We start from the raw sequence: 10,530 nt of genomic DNA on the forward strand, positions 1-10,530 counted from the left end.
CTGTGATGGAAGGAGAACTGACTCTGGGTGGTGAACACACAATGGGATTTGCAGATGATGTAATGTAGAATTGTATACCTGAAATCTATGTAATTTCACTAACAATTGTTACTCCAATAAATTAAAACAAACAAACAAACAAAAGAAACAAACAAAAAGAAAACATGGATGGGGTTGTTGGAAATCCTGATCTATAGCTGGTAGATCCCAGGTAGAAGTACAGGTAATAACCTGGACTTGAGATTGCCATTTGAAATGGAGTGCAGTCTTGTAAGACTGAGTCCTTTAACCTATGGGATCTGATGTTATCTCCAGGTGGATAGTGCGAGAATTTAGTTGAATTGTAGGATACCCAGCTGGTATCCAAGAATTTGGTGGTGTGGGAAATCCCCCCACACATTGGAATTGGTGTTAGAATCATACCATATCTAGGATGATTGCTTCGTTTTTATCATATATCCTGCTTTCCTGGGTGACTTTCACCTTGGCTTGGCATCAGAGTTCATTTCTCCTCGTTTCTCATTCAGTAGCCCGCTAGCTGCTCACTCCCATAACCAACCACAGCCCCAAAGGACTGTGGCCAGGGTCAGAGCTAAGGCAAGGGGAGTTGGTAGAGGAAATAAAATGCTTTTTCTCTCCTCCCCTTTGTTCTAATCATGGCCATGATCATCTGTGAACTAAGTGTAGAATTCTAGCCTGTTGTGGGTACCTGGAAAGAAAGATATTTAGACAGAAGAGCTTTCTCACTCATTTACCTATGACCCATTTTAAGTCATCTCTCACTCTATAAATTAGAACACCCCACAATGATTTCCATGCATTTATCTTTTATTATTACCCATGGAAATGCAGCATCTATGGTTTCTGTGTCTCAGTGACAATTTTAGAAAGATTGAATTGAGGTGCTGCTCCCCATTTGCTGCCTTCTACGACATTTCCTTGTGCTCAGCTTTTTCTCAACAGCAGGGACATGGCTGCAAGATTATCATCCCCAAAGCAAGCTGACATCAGGAGAGAGACTCAGGCAAGCTTGTCCATCCATGGGAAATGTGCTCTTGCGCATTCACCCTTTGCCACACCTTCTGGTGGTTTGCAAAGAGCTCCACCATGCTCCCCTGAGGGAGGAGGGTGAAGGTCAGGGTCAGGCAAATCGGCACAGAAAGCACCCAGTGTTCTTACAAAAGTGGGGTTCAAAGATTCACAACATTTTAAAGTTACAAAGAGTTGGATATTAGGATTCCACTGTTGCAAAGATTATCAGAGGAAAAAATCTTGCTGCGTAGTGGTATAATAAGCAGAAATCCTTTGAACTCACTGGGCAGACTTTGTCGTAAGTGATGATAGTGGGATCATTTCTCTTATAAAAATTTTAGCTTAGAATTGCAGAACTATTAAATGATTATACAGTTCAGATAGGTATGAAATCCATTCCTGTTTGCAGCACAAAAATTTTAAAAAGCCCATTAATGTCTTCCTAAAGGCTCCCACTAGTAACAATTTTAACCAAGGTAAAAATATATTTAATAGTGTCATCTAAGGTTTCAGATTACTTTTGTTTAGAAAAAAACCTTTCATGGAAGTAATTGTTTGAAGTGTGCAGTCGATTTATACTTACATAAAAGGCAGTTTTGATATTTTTACCATAGCATCTTCGCCATAGACTTCTTCACCACAAGTATTTTTGCTGCAAACATTTTCACCACATAACTAATTGGCTGCAAGGCAATTTTGCTGTAAAAAAGATAACTGGTTGACAGGTTTTTTTGTTGTTTGGGTTCTTTTCTCCATGGACAAATCAATCAACTACCCTTAAAAAAAGATAAACTAACTGGTGGACAGCTGGGTTTTCTTTTGTTTGGTTGGTTTCATTTCTCCATTAACAAATCAACTGCCTTCAGCACACTTAATGTATTTAAGCTAGTCATGAGTTTGGTTTCATTTTTTCATTGATGACGTTCTTGCAGTTACCTCCATTTTTATATTATATGTAAATCTTAGCTGGCCCTCATAATAGTCTATAGAGTGATAAGTAAACTTCGCGGTAGGGTGGTCTTAAAATAGTTAATATTCCTTCCGGATGAGGATGATTTGCCCCAAGAGTTGATTTCTTATTTTGGAGCAAACTACATTGGGAAGAGGAAGAGAGGCAGAGGCCCTCATTGAAGGTGCAGAATCGAATCCACATTTCCCTTAGAGTGAAGAGAAGTGCTTAGGTACAATCCACAAGATAAGATCAGTTATTTGTACAATGTTGCCATGAATCTACGTTTATTATAAAGAAAGTCTTTTTAATTTTGTTATTCACTTTTTTTGTGTTTCACTATGCCCTTTTTAGTGTTCCTCTGTTATTTGTCATGATCATATCTTTTTTTTAATGGCAAAATAGCCTTATGGCCAACTAGTTACTTGGTAAAAATGTTTGTGGCAAAAATGTTGGCAGTAAAAATGTTTGTTGAAAGGATGTCTATGGCAAAGGTGCTACAGCAAAAGAACCCAGAACACTTTCTCTCTTCTCTTATTAGTGGGGATTGCTTAGTGGTATTGAAACTGCAGGAGGAGTATGATTTGATACAACTCTGACAGAGGGTAGACCCTGGCCAAATGGGTTGACGTAGTACTGCAGCATCATCTCTACTTGAGCGTTGGCCCTTTAAATCAGTTCTAATCATTGTGTACCACACCTATGCTAGTCTATTTCTTTAAAAAAATGTTGCAGACACTGATGTTTGATTGATTCACTACTAATTTCTTTCTTTTTTTTGGCAGATTTATTACTTTATTACACAATCAGCAGTTAGTTCTCATCCACATGAACTGTTTGTAGATTTTTGAAAGTGGTGACAGGTATGTAGGCAACCAATATATAGAGCTTATTTGGTGAATCTTCATCCTCATTACACTTTCTGGACAACTGCACCCAGATGTGGTATGGACAGTCCTTATTCCTTTGGCCCAAGCAACTTGGTTGAGTCAGATGCCAATGTGCATATCTGGGGTTCCCATCTCCTTCATGGAAAATTTCTGGATATTTTTGAGTGCCGGAGGGGCACACTTCTTGAAACCCACTCCAAGGATGCGCTTGTGAACATTGATGATGTATTCCCTGGTCACTACCTCGTTGATGGCAGAATGGCCCTTCTTCTCCTGCCACGCTTCTTTGGGGGAGCCATTTTGCTGGGCCCAGGTTGGAAATGTCACTACTAATTTCTTGAGCACTTACTGTGTTTCCCCCGAAAATAAGACCTAGTCGGACAATCATTTCTAATGCATCCTTTGGAGCAAAAATTAATGTAAGATCCGGTCTTATTTTACTATAATATAAGACTGGGTCTTATAACATAACATAACATAACATAACATAACATAACATAACATAACATAACATAACATAACATAACATAACATAACATAACATAACATAACAATATAATACCTAATCTAATCTAATCTAATCTAATCTAATCTAATCTAATCTAATGTAATATAAGACTGGGTCTTATATTAATTTTTGCTCCAAAAGATTCATTAGAGCTGATTGTCTGGCTAGGTCTTATTTTAGGGGAAACAGCGTAGTATACGCCAGCAGCTTTGCGAGGACCCTGGGATAGAGTAATGAACAAACAAATGAAATTCTGCTTTCACGAACCTGTAAAAAACACAACTGTTGTACTTGCTTATTTATTTATTTATTTATTTATTTTTTCCCTAATGAACTCTTGGCTCCAAAACCAAATATTGGCTTCTATCATTTGGGAAGCACACCATGTTTGATTTTTGCACACTCCCTTCCTGGCATTTGGGATCTTTGCACACCTCACCACTCCAGTTTTGTTCCTACCTTTGACTTCTGCTTTCCCCATTGCTTCAGGCTACGACTTAATGCTGGTGACCCTGGCCCTAAAATGCTTGCTCATTTTCACTTCCCCATGCCATGGCAGTCTTAGAAACCAAGAAAACTTGTGCTGTTACCTGGATGGTGATCCTTTCTGTGATCAGAGTCTGCTTGACAGTGACGTGGATCTGTTTCTACTTCTATAATCTCAGGTGGGACTGTAGCTGAAACCTCGCTGTAGCAGATATTCAAATATGAGACAATGATGACAATAAATTGGAAGAACATCTGACTATACTATACTTGCTCTCCTGACAGTTTCATTTCCTAGAAGTGAAAAAGAGAACTGCTGCTCTGGGCCTAATTCTGATGAATAAGGGAAGATTAATTTCTCAAGAGGAAGTGACTATGTTATGATATATGTAATAGCCATGGCAAAGAACTGTAACTTCTAGGGTGAGACATGTTTCTCAAAAAGCATAATCCCTAAACCTGAGATTCTGGAAGAGAACCAAGAGGCATGAGTGGCTATTAAAAAAGAAGAAGAAAGAAAAAAAGAAAAAGCCAGAAAGAAAGAAAAGAAGTAAAAGAAAATCTGACAGACCTGTAAGAAATAGTTCTTATGAAGGGTAAAATTAAGTTATCTAAAGCAATAGTGAGGTCTCAGGGGTGAGCGCATATTTCATAAAGGACGTGCTCCAAGCATGACGACCTGCTGAATATGAATTCCATTCTTGGAATCTGAAGTGAGGGTTGATAATGAGCAATTAATTGTTTTATCATAGCCTTTTCTAATCACACTTTTTGTTTCCCTTGTTTGCTTTTTAATGTTTCCTCTGGCTTTTGATCTCCTTTTGTCTAAGAAATCAACTGTGTGTTTAAATTAATCTTTCTCTGTATCTCATTCCTGTCAATTCTTCTTGGAATTTCTCTTCTTGGATTTGACCCTAAACTTACATAGGTTCTCCTTCCCTGTCAGGGTCCTGGGGCACTCTTACTCCCATACTCTCACCCCCTGCTTTTTTTTTTCCCTTTCCCAAACCCTCCCTCCTGATTATGATGGCCAGAGAAACTCCACAAAAAGAATTTACCCCCAGCTGGAGTGGGAACTGAAAAAGCCCAAAAGATTTTTAAAGCAATGCTTCCTTCCCTTCAATGACCACCATCCCCAGCCTTAGTTTTTTTGACATTAGTAGCAGAATGCTTACTTAAAAATCAGAAGATAATTTAAGAGTGAATTTATTCATTTAACAAAGTACAGAGGGATTAGAGGCCCTTTAAGTAGCATCTTCTCAAGTGTTTGTTTACAGATCATTAAATACTTAACTTAGTAAGAAACTAAAAGCTGAAATGTTCCAAACCACTGATGATTAAACAGCAATCTGGAATTAAGATAGGCAAATCTAAAATTAAAATAACAACAAATTTGAAATGTTCATGTTATCAGATAAGAAGCTAAAATACTTGCATGTCTGGTTCAACAGGAAACATCTGGCCAGCCCCGGGCTTGCATTTTCTGGTTGCTGAGAGCTGGTGCTCGGCTTTGTGTCCTTCTGATACCTGTGCTGCTTAGACCGATGGGACCTCCTCAGGGCAGGGGGACACCTGCTCCCTTCTCAGCCTGGCTCCCTAGCTCCTTCATCTCTTCACCTGCTCTCCTTTGGCCAGGATACAAAAGACTGAAGGAGGGGCTCATTGCCAAGAAAGAATATTCCTAAAGTGGCTAAAAATGTAAGAATATAATCAGCAAGTCTAAACCTTATCGTGATAAGAATGCTAAAGGTGATAGAAAAACAACATGCCAAGCTGTATTTTTCACGCAAGCATCAGGAAGGGATAAAGACTCCATGGAGTAGGGACGGGTGGTCGAAGGCTACATGATTGAGAGAACAAAGTACTCAACTTTGATTTCACCTCTACTTTTCTTCAAGGAGAATGGACTTCACGTTAAAAAGAGCAGAACAAACATCCTTAAAAAGGACCAGAAACCCCAGATAAGCAATATTGAGGAAACACTTAGCTGTCCTAAAGGTGTTCAAATTTCTGGGTAAATGGTATTCTAGCAGAATTAAAGTGCTTACTGGTGTGATTATGAAACTACTCTTGATCATGTTGGAGCATTTATGAAGAGAGGTATGCAAAGTCTGGAATGGGTAAATATCCTGATTTTTAGTAAGGGAAAGGTAGATTTCAGACACTAAAGCCTGTGCATTTGAAGTCAGGATCTAGAAGGGGAAGGGATGACTCCAACTAACAGTGTGGATTTAGGAAGAAGTTCGTTTTCTTTTTCCTACTAGAGTATTTAACTTCTTTTTATGAAATTTACTGGACAATATGACATAATTCACTTTATTAATTCACACATTCAATAAACATATATGTTATTAAGTGCCTAATTGGCTCTGAGGCCAGATATAGAGATCAGAGATAGTCAGACCCTGACTCTGACCTTTAGAGCCCCATTCTCGCCCCCCAGTCTCTCTGAGAACATACGGAATTGAGAAGGAGAAACAGATGTCAGGGAGCAGCATGGGTTTGATCTTTGGCTTGTGTTGACTTTGAGGGGCCACGGGTCTTCTGAGTTGGGATATTGAGTTGTCAGTTGGAGATGTCTGGACCTCCAGAGAGCTCTTGTCTGGGAATGAGGATAGGTGGTAGGTAAAGCTGTAGTCATGGGTGAGAAGAAACAAAGATGAATTATGGAGAACACTGAAAAGGCAGTTAATGGGGGGAAGAGCCAGTTAAAAAGACAAAGACAGAATCAGCAGGAAGGTGGGAGCAGCATCATGAAAGGGGGAAGAGGAAAACCAAGGAAAGAGAGAATGTCATGAAGGAAAGAATACAGAGGCTAGAAAAATGAGAGCTGTAGAGTCCACTACTTTTGGAAGCCAACTGTGGCAATCTAAGGAGTGATGAGATGTGAGAAATTGGAGACAGGGAATGGAGATTTTTATGGGTTTGGCTATGAAGGTCACAGTAAGACAAGATAGAGGGAGAGACTTTTTCTTTTTAAGTGATGACAGAGATTCAGACTTTCCTAATAAGTTAAGCAAATATTGCTTCCATTTATTGAATATTTAGGCTTTGTACTAAGTTTTTTACCTACATTATCTCATTTAATCTTCATTTCCACCCACAGAGGTAGGTATTATCATTCCTGGTATATAGATTAGAACATTGAGGCTTTGGGAAGGTAAGCCAGGTGACCACAGTACACAGGTAGGAAGGAACACAGCAGGGATCTGGACTCAAATTTCCCTGGCTGCAAAGTCCTGTTTTTACTCAATAAGCTGACCAGTGATTCTCAGATTTAGCATGCCTGAGAATCACCTGGAGGGCTGGTTAAAACACAGATTACTGAACTCTAGCCATTCCCCCTCCACAGTTTTAATTACTAGGTCTAGAGTGGGGCCTAAGCATGTGCAATCTGACAAGTTCCCATATGCTGCTGGTCCAAGTATCGCATGTTAAAACCATTGGAACTTGTTAGAAATGCAGTTTTTTGGTCCCCAGGAACCTGTGATTTAACAAGCCATCCAGGAGATTCTGATGCGTGCTACTGTGCTAGGCTGAGACGCTGGTGGAAAGGAGGAGGTGGAAAACAAAGATAGAGGAAACATGATGCATTAAATGATGTAGAAGGGATTAGAGGTGCTGGGATTCATGGCACAGGTGAAGGGAGTAGACCCTGGCACAAAGAGTGACTATAATTTCAAGGTGGGAGGAGAGGAGGGGAGGAGGTGAGCATGTGTGCAGAGGTAGCTAAGAGTAAGAGGGGAGTGTAGAGAAGAAAATCAAGGACAGAGCTAGGACTTTCAGTGTTTTGAGATTTTAGCAAGACGGCTGACAGTCCTCTTTATGCTTTTGTAGAAAGGTGAAGAAGTGAGGCTCACTGAGAGTGAAGCTGGCTTTGAAGCTGGCTATCTCCTAGAGGAAGTTTTAGGGATGTGCCACAGGGCTCTACAGAACTTTTAATAAACCAGTGACAAAGCATGGAAAGCACATTGATCAAATCTGCAGGTGACATGAAGCTGGTGGCAACAACTAAGTCTTTGGATGACAGTGTCAAGATTCAAAAAGATACTGACAGGCTGGACTGATGGGCCAAAAGAAATAAGATGAAATTTAATAGGCATAAATATAACCTCCTGCACTTAAGTTTGAAAACATACCAACCTTACCAGCTGACAAGAAATTTCTAGAACCTGAGGTCAGTAGCTCAGGCAGCTCAGCCCTGTATGATCCTTATGGCTACATGGTTCCATAACTAAATTTTTGCCTTATTCCTTATGCCAAATTCTTTCCTTGTAAGCCACTTCTGATAACATGGCTCTCTGGTTTTGCCCTTGTGACAATACTCCTTGTGCCTCTGTTTTACTGTGTCTAAGTTTCTCTAAAATTGGGGTTTGGTTTCACCATTGCAAATCCTCCCTGGCCTGAACTCCAGGATTCCAGCACCAGTGCCTGCCCTTCCTGACCTCCAGCCCATTTGTCCAAGTCTTGGTGTGTTTTCTGTCTGTCATGTACCATGACTATTGTTTACAGACCTGCCTGTGTCCTATTCTTTTTTTTTTTTTTAAAGGAGACATTTTATTACTTTTATATACAGAAAACGCCAGCAGTGTACACTCAGCCCAGCTCGGTGGCAAGTTCATTAGCCTTTGTCTTTTCCAGCTTGGCAATGTGAGTCCCTGATTTGGGGCCCAGGACGTTGCTCCCTGTCATGCGGAGACCCTGCTCGCTGCGCCATTTGTCGTGCAGGGAGGCCTGCGGGGTCTCTGCTCCCGCTCCCCACACAAGAACACAGGATATGGTGAGGCCAAAAAGGAACACCCATGGAGCCATAGGTAGGGGAGTCATACCACTATATTCTCTCTGGCGGCACTATACTCTCAATGCAGGCTGGATCCACACTGTCCGCAAACCACCATCCACGCTTGCCAGCCCAGCCGCCATCTTCTTGCTGGCCCCCATTCTTTCTCTTTCCTCCTTCTTCTCTCCTCCGTAGCCGCAGCAGTTATATTGGCGGCTAATTGGCTAACTGGCTACAGCTGACGGCCAATCAGCCACAGCTGACGGCCATCTACTACCCGAGCCAGCACCCCTCCACGTGAGGCCGAGAGCCTGTAAACTACTTTCTGGGGCTCTGTCCCCACACTCCCCCAGTGACATTGGATCTCATCTGTCATTGTGATTGGTCCGGACAGCTTCCACCAGCTTAGCCAGTGCTCCTTTGTCTTCTGAGTTCACCTGTGTGAAGGCAGTGGGGGTGCAGGTCTTCCTGTGGGCGAGATGCCCCAGCCTGGCCTGCCCCTTGGTAATGCAGTAGGGAACCCCCATCGTAAGGCACAGGGCAGGCAGGAAGACAACCAGCTCTACGGGATCCCGGTCACGTGCAGTCACCGCCAGCTGAGCCTTCTTGTTCTCCACCAACATGGTGACAATATTAACCCCCGCTCGAAGGACCGGTGCCCTCTTGGTGGGGACCTTCACCTTTGCTGGCATCTTTTTTCTCAGCCTGAGCCAGTGATCTCTGCTTATTCTCTTGCTTTGTCTCTGGTCTGTACTTGTGAGCCAGCTTAGGCAGTCTGGCGGTGCAAGGTCTGGGGGAAAGGGTTAATGGCAGGAAGCACTTTTAGGCGTTTATAGAGAATAGCTCTATGCTCCTGCAGCTGAAGGTACTGGGGACACTCGACAAAGCGGATGAAGTCCCTTTGGGGCTGGATGTTGTGGGCACAGAGCCCCAGAAAGTAGTTTCCAGGCTCTCAGCCTCACATAGAAAGGTGCTGGCTCAGGTAGTAAATGGCCATCAACTGTGATTGGATGGCCATCAGCTGTGGCTAGTTGGCCATCAGCTGTAACCAGTGAGCCATTGGGCACTAATATAACTGCTGTGGCTACGCTAGCAGAAAGAAATGGGGGCTAGCAAGAAGACGGTGGCTGGGCCTGCAAGCGCTGGAAGGTTGCGGATCGTGTGGCTCCTGCTTCCTGTGTCTCCAACCCAGCTGCCAGCGAGACTATAGTGGTATGACTCCCCTACCTATGGCTCCGTGGGTGTTCCTTTTGTGCCTAGCCACATCCTGCGTTCTTGTGCAGGGAGCAGGAGCAGAGACCCCGCATGACTCCCCGCATGACAAATGGTGCAGGGAGCAGGGTCTCCCGCATGACAGATGTCCTGTTCAATGCCAGAATTCTTGGGCCTTTCCTCAAACAGGGGATTTACCTAGCACCTTCTTGGCCTCCTGCTTCTACCTGACAGCAGGGGCTGGCTCCACCTGCTTCCCCGTAGCCTTCTTCCCTTTCGACATTTTGGGCAGTGGGAGGAGAGACTGGGCCATATTCCTGATGGGTAGTGTTTCTGATATCACCTGCTTGACTGATGCCACTTCCTCCCTTTTTCTGCTGCTGAGTGTACCCCAATACCTGCAGGAAATGAGTAACTGTGGAGATTTTTAAGGAAGTTTCATTTTGAAAGAGTGAGAGCTTTAGTTTCGATTTATGTATAATTGTGCACAAAAATAAAATTCTGCACTCACATTGCACTGTAAAATGTATGAAGTACTTTCATGTACCTTTTTTTTTTTTTTTCATTTAAATTTGGCCATAATCTTGCAGATAGGTACTGTAATCTTCAGTTTATAGCTGAGGAAATTGAAGTTCAGAATGGTGAAATAACCTGCCTCAAGCTACACAGCTTC

At 42.3% G+C, this 10,530-nt stretch overlaps 2 pseudogenes; both read right to left on the reverse strand.

Moving 5' to 3' along the window:
- Positions 1-2,794: 2,794 nt before the first annotated feature.
- On the reverse strand, positions 2,795-6,506 carry LOC109452182 (large ribosomal subunit protein eL31; annotated as a pseudogene).
- Positions 6,507-8,461: 1,955 nt separating this feature from the next.
- Positions 8,462-10,140, reverse strand: LOC109452183 (large ribosomal subunit protein eL8; annotated as a pseudogene).
- Positions 10,141-10,530: the final 390 nt, after the last annotated feature.

The sequence above is a fragment of the Rhinolophus sinicus genome, linkage group LG05 (assembly GCF_036562045.2).
Source record: "Rhinolophus sinicus isolate RSC01 linkage group LG05, ASM3656204v1, whole genome shotgun sequence".
NCBI lineage: Eukaryota > Metazoa > Chordata > Mammalia > Chiroptera > Rhinolophidae > Rhinolophus > Rhinolophus sinicus.